Source organism: Triturus cristatus, chromosome 1_2, assembly GCF_964204655.1.
Source record: "Triturus cristatus chromosome 1_2, aTriCri1.1, whole genome shotgun sequence".
NCBI lineage: Eukaryota > Metazoa > Chordata > Amphibia > Caudata > Salamandridae > Triturus > Triturus cristatus.
Genome location: NC_140580.1, coordinates 844,667,995 through 844,683,275, shown reverse-complemented (window position 1 = coordinate 844,683,275; position 15,281 = coordinate 844,667,995).

Below are 15,281 nucleotides of genomic sequence, written 5' to 3'. Positions count from 1 at the left end.
AATATGAGACCTGTTGCATTGCAAATGCTTGTTATGATTTCCCACCCTCTATAATGATTCCCAGATGTGTTTACCAAATGTGGAGACAGTTGGCAAGGGTCACATTGGTAACTCCATTGTGGAGGACACAGCCTTAGTTCTTTTCCCTCCTAGCATTATCAATTTCCCAATTCTTATTCCACCCTTTCCTCAGCTGTGGAGGGACACTCTGGGGTGGTCTCACAGGCTGATTTTGGACAGCAAACTCACTCTCTTTGCATAGAGCCCTTCGGGGTGCTCAAAGGCATGCCCGGCCTTTCAGAATCAGCCTCTAATATGTGGCGTAATGTGCGGGGGGCCCTGAGCTCTAGGGGGCCCTCTCAACACTGTCCCCTGCCCATATAAACATACATTTCAGAATCAGCTTCTAATATGTGGCGTAATGTGAGTCCAGAGGGGGCCCCTCCATGTACTTTGCAGGAGGGCTACCTCAAGTTTCATTACGCCACTGCTTCTAATTCTATCGGAGTGTCCTGGGCAAAAGGTACAACATGGGCATATGTCAGCATGGGATACCTGGATTAACTGGTTTGTGGGAAGAGGCATTGATTCTCTGATGTTACAAGTGTTCTACAATCAATCAATTGTATTGATATAGATCTCTTACGAGATCAACAATTATACGTAATTCTGTTTGTATACATACAATTCTTGCATAAAATATTATAAAGCTTAATATGAAAATCACATACATTTAAAACAAGGATAAAACACATTTCAGAAATGTGTCCAATTTATAGCAAACAAATTCATTTGGCGGACTTTTCAAATAAAACAATTAAGTCGGTGGAGGAAGTAAGGTGATGTCTAAAAGCTATAAGTTTTATAAAACAGTTTTGAGGCCCTTCTACCTCCTTGTTTGAACATAACCATAAGATATGTGCTAGGTCCTGGTTTCCGTGATTGCATTTATCACATATCCCACTATCATTGTCAAGGTTATTCCAGTGTCTTGTGAAAACCTTTAAAGGAAGTAGTCCTAAACGCAACATGGAAATACATCTCCCAATATTATGTTCCAGGGTAAAACTTTTATATTGTGGAGGGGACTTAAACTCAATTGTAGAAGTGACAGTGTTGTAATGAGATAATTTCAGGCAATATGCCTTGTCGAAACTTAAACGGGGAGTCGCATTTTTCAGAAAATGCCTCAGGTGTGCTGGAGATCAGGACTGAAGAATGGACTCGGCACACTGGAAGTATTGTAGAGATGTCTTAAGATTTGTTTGAAATGTATCTTGTTTTTCCCCTGAATTAAAGCTTTCGTATCTCAGTAAGGCCCTTAAAGAGCCTTCTTCTGCATGCAGAGGTTTGAAAGCCCATCTAATTATATGTGCTAAGGCTATTGAGTATGCACTTGAGATGGCAAATTCGAAACAAAGGATCTGTACTGGGAAAGCTTGACTTAATAATATTATTTTGCGTAAAAATGTACCTTCGCTAATATGCAAAACGTTCCATCTGGCTAGAGGAATATAGTCTGTGGCATAGGTTATTGTTGGTGCAATTTTGGCCCTATATATTTCAAAAGTGCTTGAAAATGCCTCTTGCCCGAATAGTTGTAGAATTTCCTTATGGCGTAAATGGGTGCTTCTGCTTTTTGATTCATTTGGTGAAGGTGAGAATGAACTTCTAAAGTTTGAGAAAAGACTCTCCCGAGATAGGTGTAGGATGTTACCACCTCGAATTTTGTACCATCTAGTTGCCAATTATAGTGGAGGTGACATTTCCGACCCCTTAAGGGAACTACCTTTGTTTTAGAAATATTCACCTTTAGGAAATTAGTTTGTCTATCTAGTAAGTGCATCTATATTTCTCTGTAAGCCCAGCGGGGTTAGATCGAAAATTACTATGTCATCGGCGTACATTAACGCATATATTTTATCGTAGGCTACTTTTGGAGGAAAATTACTTGCATTTAAAAAGATCTTTGGAAGATGGCTTATATAAAGCGAAAACAGGAGGGGGGGGGGGCTAGAAGGCAGCCCTGCTTTAGGCCATTATGCGTGGATATCTTCTGGGTCAGGCCTTTGCCTACTCCCATCTGAACTTTACACCAAGTTGAGGTGTGAAGAGCTACTATCAACCTCAATAGGGAATCCGGGATCCCTATTTTCTTAAGTTTCCTCCAAAGAGTTGGTCTATATACTCTATCGAAAGCTGTCGAGAAATCGACAAAAAGACTATATACTATTTGCATTTTATCAATGATAGTTTAAAATACCTATGTTGTCAATCAGTGATTCGGACGAAAACCTGCTTGAAACCTTGGGATTACACCTTTAGAAAAAGCCCAGTCCCTTAAATGCTCGAGGATGCTTGCTGCACATATTTTCCCTGAAGCATCCAAGAGTGCAATTTGTCTATAGTTCCCAGGCTTAAGTCGAGTGCCCTTTTTTAATATTGGAATAATGATACTCCCAGTCCATGAATAAGGAATTTGAGCAGTAACATAGCAATGATGAAAAGGGGCTCCAAGAACACACTCCATTTTACAGGATCACTCTGTAGCACTTTTACTGGTATCATATCTGGACCCATGGCTGGGGAGGTTCTCACCTTCCTAATATAAAACTCAAATCGTTTTTCTGAGGGGGGGGGGGGGGGACATAAAAGTTGTTTGATCCCACGGGAAGGACTCGGGATAGGTGATGCGTCCCTGCTGCCCTTATGCTCCGAGTTTGACTTATAGAGATCCAGAAGGTAGTTTTCCCACTTGATCTTGGATATCGGCGTTGCTTTTAAGGAATTAAAATTACCCATTCCTTTAGCAATACAAGTGTTCTACATGTTCTGGCATCCTTAGCAGTGGGGCAGAAGGCTTAGAGGTCTATTAATGGATATAAATAAGGTATATTTGTCAGACATCAGAAGGTTGAAGAAAAAACAGTTGGGAAACACCTGCTAATTTGTAAATTAAAGCAGGGTATCCGGTATATGATCTACCCAAGTCTAGGTCATCTGCTGCCTTTTCTATAATGAGAGGACAAGGAGAGCTTATCCTTGAAACCTTTGTCAGCCAAATTGGTAATGCTGTTATGTTTAGTTTCTTTTTTTAAGGGTATCAGATTTTAGACCACAAGATGCATTTTTCTCCTGTGGGGGTTAAGTTCCCTGCCTTTTCTCTACAACCTACGTTATTTGCAGTCAGATCTCTCAAGACTTCGGTACATGTAACAGAAAGTTTGTGGGTATCTGATCCACAACTTTTGATATTTTGCCCCTGGATTAAAAGTATAATGATCATGGCAGGCTAGACACAGATTGTCCTGGGGCTCAGTCGGCAAGGAGTGCAATGGCTTTTATGGTCAGAGAAAGGTTGGAGGATGTGTTGATAGCTGCAGTTGGTTAAAGGTATCTACACTTAAAGTTTTCTGTTACAAACGCATAGAGCATGTGGCTTTAGCAGTTGTGCAAAGGCTTTAAACCTGCATAAGAGCCTCCTGACTTGTAATAAAGTTTCAGATTCTCCTAGATACTATTAAAGGAGGGTACTGATTATTTAAAAGACAAAGGATGTGTATATTATCCCACCCCTTGTTAGCCCTTTCTAAGGCTAATGTTTTTTTTTTATCTATCTTGATTAATTCTAATACTGAGTAACCAAGCAAGGGGTTCAAGCCTCTTACCATAATCTGGTCAGCATTCTATGCAAGTTGAACATTAGTCCTGGGAGGATGATGACGACCAAAGGAAAGAAGTTCCTTGGCAACTTCTTGAATTTTGGTTTGTGATTTTCACTTATTCTGTTTTTTTTTTTGGGCTGTAGATTCTGACTCGTCAAGAAAAGAGGAAACGTTGATTGGACTATAGCTATTTATATGGGGAAGATGTAAGGTTTGTGCTAATAATTTTTCGACCAGGGAACCAGGATTTTAGAGGCTTTTGTGTACTTTTAAGTGTTGCATATTAAGCAAGAAGACAAGCTGCATAGTATTCAGTTCCTTTGTCTTTATTAATCTTAGGGCTCTCCTTCACTATTATCTAGGGAAATCTGCAAGTATGCAATTTTTAATTGATTTCTGTGCTGCTCGTTTTGACCTGCTGTTTGGGCAGCCATGCTCTCAGTTTGCTTGTTAACCAGCCAGATCACATCCAGAGACTCTGGTAGCTCATTGGTAGCCCTTTAGCTCCCAGGCTTTGGCCTCTTTGTGTCTGACAACACCCCTAAGTTCGATGTAACTCCCTTGCACCCGGTGTATGTGCACTCACTTTGTCCTATTACCGATTTCCAAATTTAGGAATGACAATGACATAGCCGTACTGCTTGCAATGTTTGTGTCTTTTCCATTCTAGGTATGATCCGAGCTTTGTTCCCAATAGAGCTTTGCGAACATTATCCTCAAACAGGTACCTGTTTAGTCTGGAGTCCTGATTCAGTATTGCATTAAGTTTACGTCTTCTGCTTTAAGTACTGTCTGCCCAGCACACCCACGAAAGATACTGTCCTCATTTTGAGCTGAGTGATTCATTTTACCAACACTGCATGCTAATTAGCATAGTGTTTTGTGTATTACTATAATTTCCCTACCTGTAACTCTTGTCACCGGCCTCATAACAAAAGAATGAGATCTGTAGATGCTCTGTGGACTATTCTTGTGTCGCCAGAGCTCTTGTCTTTTCCAAACAGCCAGCAACTGAGGAGAAAACTGCAGGAAGGAATGGGGAGTCATCAGGTGAATCAGAACATAAATTACTTTTTCACCCAGTAATCCCCAATTGTCAGTGGTTCCTGAAGGTTCCACTCTGAGTATGTGCTATCTTTGCCCTCCTGGAGTTAATAAGGTCCGCTGTAACGTTCTCTCCAGAGGTGTGGACTTTCTGGGCATGACTCAGGGACACTTGCAATGAGGCCCCTAGATCTGAGCTTCCTACTGTTCACTCTCATCAACTCGCTGTCAAGGTGGATTGATTGAGACTCACTTTCTCCCTCTTACAGATGTGGGGCTTTATTTAAAGAAGGGAGAGCAGCACTGCGTTCCACCAGGTCAGCAGAAGAATGTGCTCTGCTACCGAGGAGTACAGCCCACCTAACTGTGGGGCCTATGTACAATGAAATGTCGGAGCACGTAGCTGCACCAAATTTGGTAGCACCACGCTCCGACATTTCCAAAATGCAGGGATGCGCCCTATTTACAACAATACAGCACACCCCTGTGTTATCCCTACAGCTGGCACTAACATTTACTTCCCTGGCACCAACGCAGGTACCCGTGCACCATAGGTCAAGGGAATGATTTTTTGTGTGCAGGAAGGTGTCCCTTTCTGCACAGAAACAACCAATAATGGTGATTTGTTACTTCTATGTGTGCCACAGAAGGCAGCAAGCACACATAGAAGTAGCAAATCATCATTTAATGATTGTTTATGTGAAGGAAGGAACATCATGGCGTTTTGCTCTTCTGCAGCACACATAGAAAAAGAAACAAGCATTTGCAATGCAATAGGTCTCGCATTTATAAGAGTTTGAGCTATTGGCATTGTAAAATTACAATGCCTTTTATTTATGTTTTGGTTTTAAAACAAATAAAAGGCATTGTCATTTACAATGTCAGTAGCATAAACTTGCATAAAAGCAGTGTGTGGAGTGCAGCAGTGTGTGGCGTGCAGCAGTGCGAGGTGTGCAGCAGTGTGCAACATGCAGCAGTGTGCGGCGTGCAGCAGTGTTTCGTGTAGCAGTGTGAGGCATGCAGCACTGTGACGTGCAGCGGCGTGCAGCAGTGTGCGGCGTGCAGCAGTGTGTCGTGTAGCAGTGTGAGGCATGCAGCACTGCGGCGTGCAGCGGCGTGCAGCAGTGTGCTGCGTGCAGCAGTGTGCTGCGTGCAGCAGTGTCGTGCAGCATGCAGCAGTGTGTGGCGTGCAGCAGTGTGCCGGTTGCATCAGTGTGTGCCGTGCATCAGTGTGTGGCGTGCAGCAATGTTTTGTGTAGCAGTGTGCGGCGTGCAGCAGTGTGCGGCGTGCAGCAGTGTGCGGCGTGCAGCAGTGTGCGGCGTGCAGCAGTGTGCGGCGTGCAGCAGTGTGCGGCGTGCAGCAGTGTGTGGCGTGCAGCAGTGTGAGGCGTGCAGCAGTGTGTGGCGTGCAGCGGCATGCAGCAGTGTGAGGCGTGCAGCGGTGTGAGGCGTGCAGCGGTGTGAGGCATGCAGCAGTGTGAGGTGTGCAGCAGAGACACGTGGAGGGTGAGGAGAGACACGTGGAGGGTGAGGAGAGACACGTGTGGAGGGTGAGGAGAGACACGTGTGGAGGGTGAGGAGAGACACGTGTGGAGGGTGAGGAGAGACACGTGTGGAGGGTGAGGAGGAGACGTGTGGAGGGTGAGGAGGAGACACATGTGGAGGGTGAGGCGGAGGGTGAGGCGGAGGGTGAGGAGACACGTGTTGAGGGTGAGGAGACACGTGTGAAGGGTGAGGAGAGACACGTGTGAAGGGTGAGGAGAGACGTGGAGGGTGAGGAGAGACACGTGTGAAGGGTGAGGATAGACATGTGGAGGGTGAGGAGAGACGTATGGAGGGTGAGGAGAGACGTATGGAGGGTGAGGAGAGACGTATGGAGGGTGAGGAGAGACGTATGGAGGGTGAGGAGAGACACGTGGAGGGTGAGGAGACACGTGGAGGGTGAGGAGAGACACGTGGAGGGTGAGGAGAGACACGTGGAGGGTGAGGAGAGACACGTGGAGGGTGAGGAGAGACACGGAGGGTGAGGAGACACGTGTGGAGGGTGAGGTGGAGGGTGAGGAGAGACGTGTGGAGGGTGAGGAGAGACATGTGGAGGGTGAGGAGAGACATGTGGAGGGTGAGCAGAGACATGTGGAGGGTGAGCAGAGACGTGTGGAGGGTGAGCAGAGACGTGTGGAGGGTGAGCAGAGACACGTGTGGAGGGTGAGCAGAGACACTTGTGGAGGGTGAGGAGAGACACGTGTGGAGGGTGAGGAGAGACACGTGTGGAGGGTGAGGAGAGACACGTGTGGAGGGTGAGGAGAGACACGTGTGGAGGGTGAGGAGAGACACGTGGAGGGTGAGGAGAGACACGGAGGGTGAGGAGACACGTGGAGGGTGAGGAGAGACATGGAGGGTGAGGAGAGACATGGAGGGTGAGGAGACACGTGGAGGGTGAGGAGAGACACGTGGAGGGTGAGGAGAGACGTGGAGGGTGAGGAGAGACACGTGGAGGGTGAGGAGAGACACGTGGAGGGTGAGGAGAGACACGTGGAGGGTGAGGAGAGACGTGGAGGGTGAGGAGAGACACGTTGAGGGTGAGGAGAGACACGTTGAGGGTGAGGAGAGACACGTTGAGGGTGAGGAGAGACACGGAGGGTGAGGAGAGACACGGAGGGTGAGGAGAGACACGGAGGGTGAGGAGAGACGTGTGGAGGGTGAGGTGGAGGGTGAGGAGAGAGACGTGTGGAGGGTGAGGAGAGAGACGTGTGGAGGGTGAGGAGAGACACGTGTGGAGGGTGAGGAGAGACGTGTGGAGGGTGAGGAGAGACGTGTGGAGGGTGAGGAGAGACGTGTGGAGGGTGAGGAGAGACGTGTGGAGGGTGAGGAGAGACGTGTGGAGGGTGAGAAGAGACGTGTGGAGGGTGAGGAGAGACGTGTGGAGGGTGAGGAGAGACACGTGTGGAGGGTGAGGAGAGACACGTGTAGAGGGTGAGAAGAGACGTGTGGAGGGTGAGGAGAGACACGTGTGGAGGGTGAGGAGAGACACGTGTGGAGGGTGAGGAGAGTCGTGTGGAGGGTGAGGAGAGACACGTGTGGAGGGTGAGGAGAGACACGTGGAGGGTGAGGAGAGACATGGAGGGTGAGGAGAGACATGTGGAGGGTGAGGTGGAGGGTGAGGAGAGACGTGGAGGGTGAGGAGGAGGAGGGTGAGGAGAAACTGAGGTGGAGGGTGAGGAGGAGGGTGAGGAGAGACGGAGGTGGAGGGTGAGGAGAGACGGAGGTGGAGGGTGAGGAGAGACGGAGGTGGAGGGTGAGGAGAGACGGAGGTGGAGGGTGAGGAGAGACGGAGGTGGAGGGTGAGGAGAGACGGAGGTGGAGGGTGAGGCGAGACACGTGGAGGGTGAGGAGAGACACGGAGGGTGAGGAGAGACACGGAGGGTGAGGAGAAACGTGTGGAGGGTGAGGTGGAGGGTGAGGAGAGAGACGTGTGGAGGGTGAGGAGAGAGACGTGTGGAGGGTGAGGAGAGAGACGTGTGGAGGGTGAGGAGAGATGTGTGGAGGGTGAGGAGAGACGTGTGGAGGGTGAGGAGAGACGTGTGGAGGGTGAGGAGAGACGTGTGGAGGGTGAGGAGAGACGTGTGGAGGGTGAGGAGAGACGTGTGGAGGGTGAGGAGAGACACGTGTGGAGGGTGAGGAGAGACACGTGTGGAGGGTGAGGAGAGACACGTGTGGAGGGTGAGGAGAGACACGTGTGGAGGGTGAGGAGAGACACGTGTGGAGGGTGAGGAGAGACACGTGTGGAGGGTGAGGAGAGACGTGTGGAGGGTGAGGAGAGACACGTGTGGAGGGTGAGGAGAGATGTGGAGGGTGAGGAGAGACATGTGGAGGGTGAGGTGGAGGGTGAGGAGAGACACGTGGAGGGTGAGGTGGAGGGTGAGGAGAAACTGAGGTGGAGGGTGAGGAGAGACGGAGGTGGAGGGTGAGGAGAGACGGAGGTGGAGGGTGAGGAGAGACGGAGGTGGAGGGTGAGGAGAGACGGAGGTGGAGGGTGAGGAGAGACGGAGGTGGAGGGTGAGGAGAGACGGAGGTGGAGGGTGAGGAGAGACGGAGGTGGAGGGTGAGGCGAGACGGAGGTGGAGGGTGAGGAGAGACGGAGGTGGAGGGTGAGGAGAGACGGAGGTGGAGGGTGAGGCGAGACACGTGGAGGGTGAGGAGAGACGGAGGTGGAGGGTGAGGAGAGACGGAGGTGGAGGGTGAGGAGAGACCGAGGTGGAGAGTGAGGAGAGACGGAGGGTGAGGAGAGACCGAGGTAGAGGGTAAGGAGAGACCGAGGTGGAGGGTAAGGAGAGACCGAGGTGGAGGGTAAGGAGAGACCGAGTTGGAAGGGAATCAGAAGTGGAGGAGAGAGAGAGGTGGAGGGTGAGGAGAGACAGTGGTGGAGTGGGGGGGGGGGAGGATATCACTTTTACTTCCTCTCCTAGTGTAAGGTAACGCCCCCACCCCACAGGCCCTGCTGGGGCCGAGAGCAGATCACTGTTCGCATCAGCCGTCACCCGAGACCGCTCCGTACTTGTTGGTAAATAGAGGTTCAATATCTGTTGATAATGGGATTCACTTGGGGGGCTGACTTACCTCCTCCACCCCCAGGGCCAACACTGAGAAGGCATCAGAGACCTGGTGCTGCCTATGCTGCAGTACTGCGAGAGAGAGGGATGGGGGGGCGGGCAGAGGAAGAGGAGTGGGGTTAGAGAAGGGACAGGTGGGGAGAGAAGGGACAGAGACAGAAAAGGAGCAAAAAAAGAATTAGAGAGAGTAAAGAGGAGAGTTGGGGAAAATGAAAACATTACGAGAGAACATGTAGCAAAGAGGTGGAGAGAGAAGATGGGAGAGAGTAAGGACGCAGCCAAGAGATAGGGCAGAGACAAAAAGAATCGTAACAATACAAAAGTATTTTCCAAACTCGTAAATAACCACGGGCCAAACAACTGATCTGCAATGAAGCATCCGAATCCGGTATATCATGACGTTAACCATGCAATAAAAAATAAATTTAAAAAACACCCAAAAACACGTATACACCATGTTGACCCTTTTCCATGCAATGTATTCTAAAATGCCATTCTCATTCATACATTCACAGCAAACCTGTTCACAAGAGTGACAGAAAATGTGGTATTAGTGTTACATTTTTGTTTACATCCATACCCGCTCACTTATGCAATTAAAGGATTCATGACCCCACGGTTAAACAAAACGTACTGATTGGCCTTGCCGTGAAGGAGAAACACGTGTTGACACACACTCCCGATCTGTGAAACGTTCACCCCACTTTCTCGAAATTGAAACCAGTGCATGTGTCCGACGAACTTCCTGCCGCTTATCTGAATGCACCAGTGGCAGAAGATAGTCACCATCTTGCAACAACACAATTAAAGGGAGGCATGTCTGTCTCTCCCCACCGCCACATGTCTCTGAGTCTTACTGTCTCATGCGAGACCTCCCTCTAGGAGACAGCTGACACCGACTCTTCCCCTGAGACAGTACTGGAGATGCGTGTGTGCATAGTGTGTGTGTCTATATGTATATATCTGTGTGTGTATGCATGTGTGTGTGTTTGTATGTGTATATATTTGTGTATGCATGTGTGTGTTGGTGTGCAAGTATGGGTGTGTCGTGTTCATTTGTCTTCATGGATGTGTACACATATGTTTGTGTTTATACCTATGTCTGTGTATGCATGTTTGTGTGTATGTATATGTGTTTGAGTATGTTGGTGTGCGTGCTTGTTTATATGTGTATGTGGGGTTGGTGTGTTGGTGTGCATGTATATGCATATGTTTATGCATGTCTGTGTGTGTTTGTATATGTTCATATGTGTGTGTAAATGCATGTGTGTGTTTGTATGTGCGCATAGTTGTGTATGCATGTGATCAGAGGGAAGAGTGCACTTGAGGGCAAAGAGGAAAACATACCGGGAAGAGTATGTGAGGGCAGAGAGAAAAATACAGAGGGAAAAGCACGTGAGGGCAGAGAGAAAAATACAGAGGGAAGAGTCCATGTGAGGGAGGAGAGAAAAATAGAGAGGGAAGAGCTCATGTGAGAGCAAAGCGAAAAATACAGAGGGTAGGGCGCATGTTAGACCGGAGATAAAAACATAGAGGGAAGAGAGCATGTGAGAGCAGAGAGAAAAATATAGAGAGAAGAACACATGCGAGGGCAGCGAAAAAAATACAGAGCGAAGAGCACATGTGAGAGCATAGAGAAAAAATGCAGAGGGAAGAGTACATGTGAGGGAAGAGAGACAAATACAGAGGGAATAGCATGTGTGAGGAAAGAGGGAAAAATGGAGAGGGAAAAGCACATGTGAGGGCAGAGTGAAAATACAGAGGGAATAGCACATGTGAGACCAGAGAGAAAAACATAGAGGGAAGAGCATATGTGAGGACAAAGAGAACAAGTACAGGCTATGCCAAGCGAAAGTGATCGCGTTTGCGATCAAACATTAAAGCGGCGAAAGTGAAAGTAATCGAGCAGAGCATCAAAGGGCTGGGTGAGAAGGGAGGGGGGAATGCAAGGGTCAAAGCGGCTAAAGTGAAAGTAATCAAGCAGAGCATCAAAGGTCTGGGTGAGAAGGGAGGTGGGAATGCAAGGAGCAGAGGAGCAGCTGTGCACGTGCACGCAATCGTGCACTCAAGCTCTAGGCCAGCAAAACCATGTGGGTAGCACTTTTGAAAGCCCACTTACAAAATGTCTCAAAGAGACAGCTTTTGCTGTCTCAGCGAGACCTAAAAACGAAGAGAAATTAAAGTATTTCTCATCGTTTTGCCATTCTAACTCTTGCATGGCATTAGTTTTTGGCGCTGCCTCAGATTTACACATCCTTGTAAATCTGGGGCTGTGTCAAAAAGCAATGGGTGTTGTGGTGGAACTCCCACAGCAACACTCATTGCACACCCCTTTCTCTCAGATACCTGCGCGAACCTAGCTGACCCAGCTACTGCAATTACAGAGATTGAGCGTGTCGCTACTGAATTTGGTCAGGTATCTGGTTATAAACTCAATGTCATCAAAACACAAATTTTATGTACAGACAATATTGTGCTGCATGATGCTAGAGTGGTAAAGGAAGTGACATATTTGGGCATCAAAATTAGAACATCGCTGTCAGAATTGGTTGATGCCAATTGGTCGGCCATAGTACGAAGTATCACGGATTCTTTAGAGAGATGGGGTCGACTATATTTTACATTAGTAGGCAGAGGTAATATTATAAAAATGAATATTTTACCAAAGGTGTTATATTTATTTAGATACATTCGTCTGGAAGTATCGTCGGCCCAACTTTCACATCTACAATCGCTCTGTGCCAAATTTCTTTGGGCCCCTGGTAAACCTAGGCGAGCTACCAGATTTATGACGCTACCTACTGAGAGAGGAGGCTGGGCTATACCAGATTTCACTTTTTATTACTATGCTTGTTTCCTTTTGAAGATGCAGCTATTACTGACTGGGGAGGACGTTGGTAACAAAGCAGAGGCTCCCTCGATATTCCGGTTGCTATTGGGGCCTGAGGCAAGACATTTTTTATTTAAAGAAATTGATGGTCGCTATTTCAAAAGAACAAGGTTTAAAGTAGTGGCAGCCGCATTTAAAGATTGGCAGAAAATACGTAAGCTAAGCTCTTTGATAGGGTTAACTTACTATACGCCCATGAACGCTTCAAAGATTCTTCCCCCTATTTTTTGGAATAGTGTTGCATTGGGTTGGTGGAAACAAGGCATTGTGCAGTAGGGAGATTTTTATCAAACTGGGGGATTGCTTTCAACATATGAAGATTTAGCGAGACAATATAATGTGCCCAATTCCCAATTTTTTAAATTTCTCCAAATTCGCGACTTTCTTAGTCATAAGAATCTGGTATTGACATCAAATTCACTGGTAGAGGCTATAAGACAGCAGGAGAAAATAGGTGGCCTCTACAAAATATTACTTTCTTTTAGAACGGATAACTTGGAGAAGCACAATGCCCAATGGTCCACTATTTTGGGGGAACAGAACATATTGCCAGATCTAGGGAAACTCTTCTATCTGCCAACCTGAAAGCACAATTTTTTAAAACAATTTTCAATTTGTATTATACTCCAGCACGAATGCTCAAGTGGGTGGCGGGTATGATGGGAAATGTTTTCGCTGTGGGGTGGATAACGTGGATAGTCTTCATATATTTTTTAACTGTGTCAAATTGTTCAGGTATTTGACTGATATTGAAAAATGTCTGTCTACGATTACGGGAAATCTTATTAATTTTACCCCTGCCTTAATGCTAATAGGAATTGGGCAAGACGTAGAAAAGGGGTACCCTTTGTATAAACATCGTTTTTTGATTTTCATTGCTATGACTGTTGCTCGACTGTGTATCGCCTCCAATTGGCTTCGACCCGAGCCCCCTACGTTCGAGCATTGGCATGCTAAAATGTATAATCTATTCCATTTAGAAATTAGTTTATATTCCGCAAAGGGGTTAAGGAAACGACAAATGGGTATGTTCATTTGAGGGGCTTTTTCTGATTATATGAATTTATGAAATCATTTCTCCCTTTTCTGGTTTTCTTTTTTTTTTTTTCTCTTGCATCATGGCTGTTTTTATTGCTGTGGAATAAATCAATTAAAAAAAAAAAAAGATACCTGCGTGAAAGGGTGCCATATTTACAAGGCGGGTTAAGCCACAAAAAGTTAAATCCACTTTGTAAATATGCAGCAGGGCATTGCGCCACAGGAACATTGTTAAAAGTGACGTTCCTGTTGCACAATACCTTTGTAAATATGCCCGTTAACATTTACACAAAATATTTGGAGATATGTGTGCCTCCAGCAGCGCTGCTTGCAGGGCAGCTTTACTGCAGGCACCAAAGCTTTGCCGTGTGTATGCCATACTAAGTGGCACATAGCAACGTTTTTTGTTTTCTAAAAACAAACTCTCAAAGCTCTGGTGGTTTCCCTGACTCTAAGCAACTTTGCCTCCTGACTTTAAGAACAGGAGACAATGAGGTCATATGCCCTCCCTCACACTGCTCTAGCACTGGATTGGTGGAGCCATGTCCACTTTCAAGAGGATTGGACTGGCATATAGAGGGCAATCGGGCAATGCCTAACAGACTGGTCCTACAGGTCAGTATGTGGGCCAATTTCTGATTGTTTGTGGACCTGTTTTATGGTCTGCTGGGACAGTTTTTACAGTTCATTTCTCTGCTATTTAAAGAAACGTTGCGTGTACCAAGTTCAAATTGATGCAGGCTTCCATACCTGGACAATGACTTGGACAGCAAGTCTGTACAAGTTGGAAACTGCCTGAATTTGAAAACACGGGTCACTTTTTTAGCTATCAAATTCACTTATGGGGGGGGGGGGTACCTTTATTTTGCTACCCAGCACTATTTTCTTTCCCAGTCTGACTTCGGAGCACTTGGAGTTCCTGGAGTGAGGTAGCAGAGATAGTCGCTTAGTGTGGAACTGAGATGGAGAGCCGAAGAGAAGAACACAGGAGTTTAGAAGCAATCAAAGAAAACTGGAGAAACAGGGAATAAACTTGAGTTTGGGAGGAGTATTTAAGTTGTTATGGAGTGTGCGCACTGCCAAATGTCTTGTCTCTAAATATAGACCTGAGGAGGAAAACTTGATAGAAAGGAGAAGGTCTGTATGAAATATCTGGGGATGACCGTGAGAGGTATTAAACTACCCAGCGACTTAGAAGCAAAATAGGAAAGAACCAAGGGGCTAATTAGGATGGCGGGCGGATCTGATCCGCCCGCCACCGGAGCGGTGATTGGGTCCGACCGCCATGCGTGCAGCGGTCCCGCCCATCCAATTATGATGGGACCGCCACCGCTGCGGTGGTGTTCCGCACCCTTAACATTGCGGTGGTGGCTGCTGACAGCACCACAGCCGCGATGTTAAAAAGAGCATGCTGTGCATTTCACTGCACAAAATGGCAGGCACTACACTGTGCTTGCCACATGGTGCAGTGGAATGTAAGGGGGTACCATGGGTACCCCCTAGTGCACCCACACCTCCCCCTAACACAAGGGGGGCCCACCACGGGCCCCGGAAGACATTCTCCACCAGCCTTTCAATGGCAGTTCAACCTCTACGGCAAGGCTGGCTACCGTGGCATCATGATTGTGCTGGCAGAGCCTGCTTGGCACCGCCGCCATTGTGAGCATGCTGAACGCTCCGCCGGGCAATCGTGACAATTGTTGCCAGTGAAAAGCGGCGGCCGGATCTCCCTCCGCCGTGGTAACCACAACCATCCTAATTGGGCGGTGGGTAAATCCTGTGCCATTGCGGGGAATGTGAACATGTTATAATGTTTTAGACACAGTACCCAGACAGTTCTGGTTTTAACAAGCCCAACACCAATGTTTTGTTTCAGTAGAGGATTTCATAGGTTTTACAAAACCAGGTTCAAGCTCAAATATTTGAAAATTATGACCCCTTGTGCTTATACAGCGTGTGCCTGGAATCCTGAGATCTGCAATTCGTTCTACATTTCTTGAAAAATGATTCCTCACTTTACTTATAAGTTGCTGT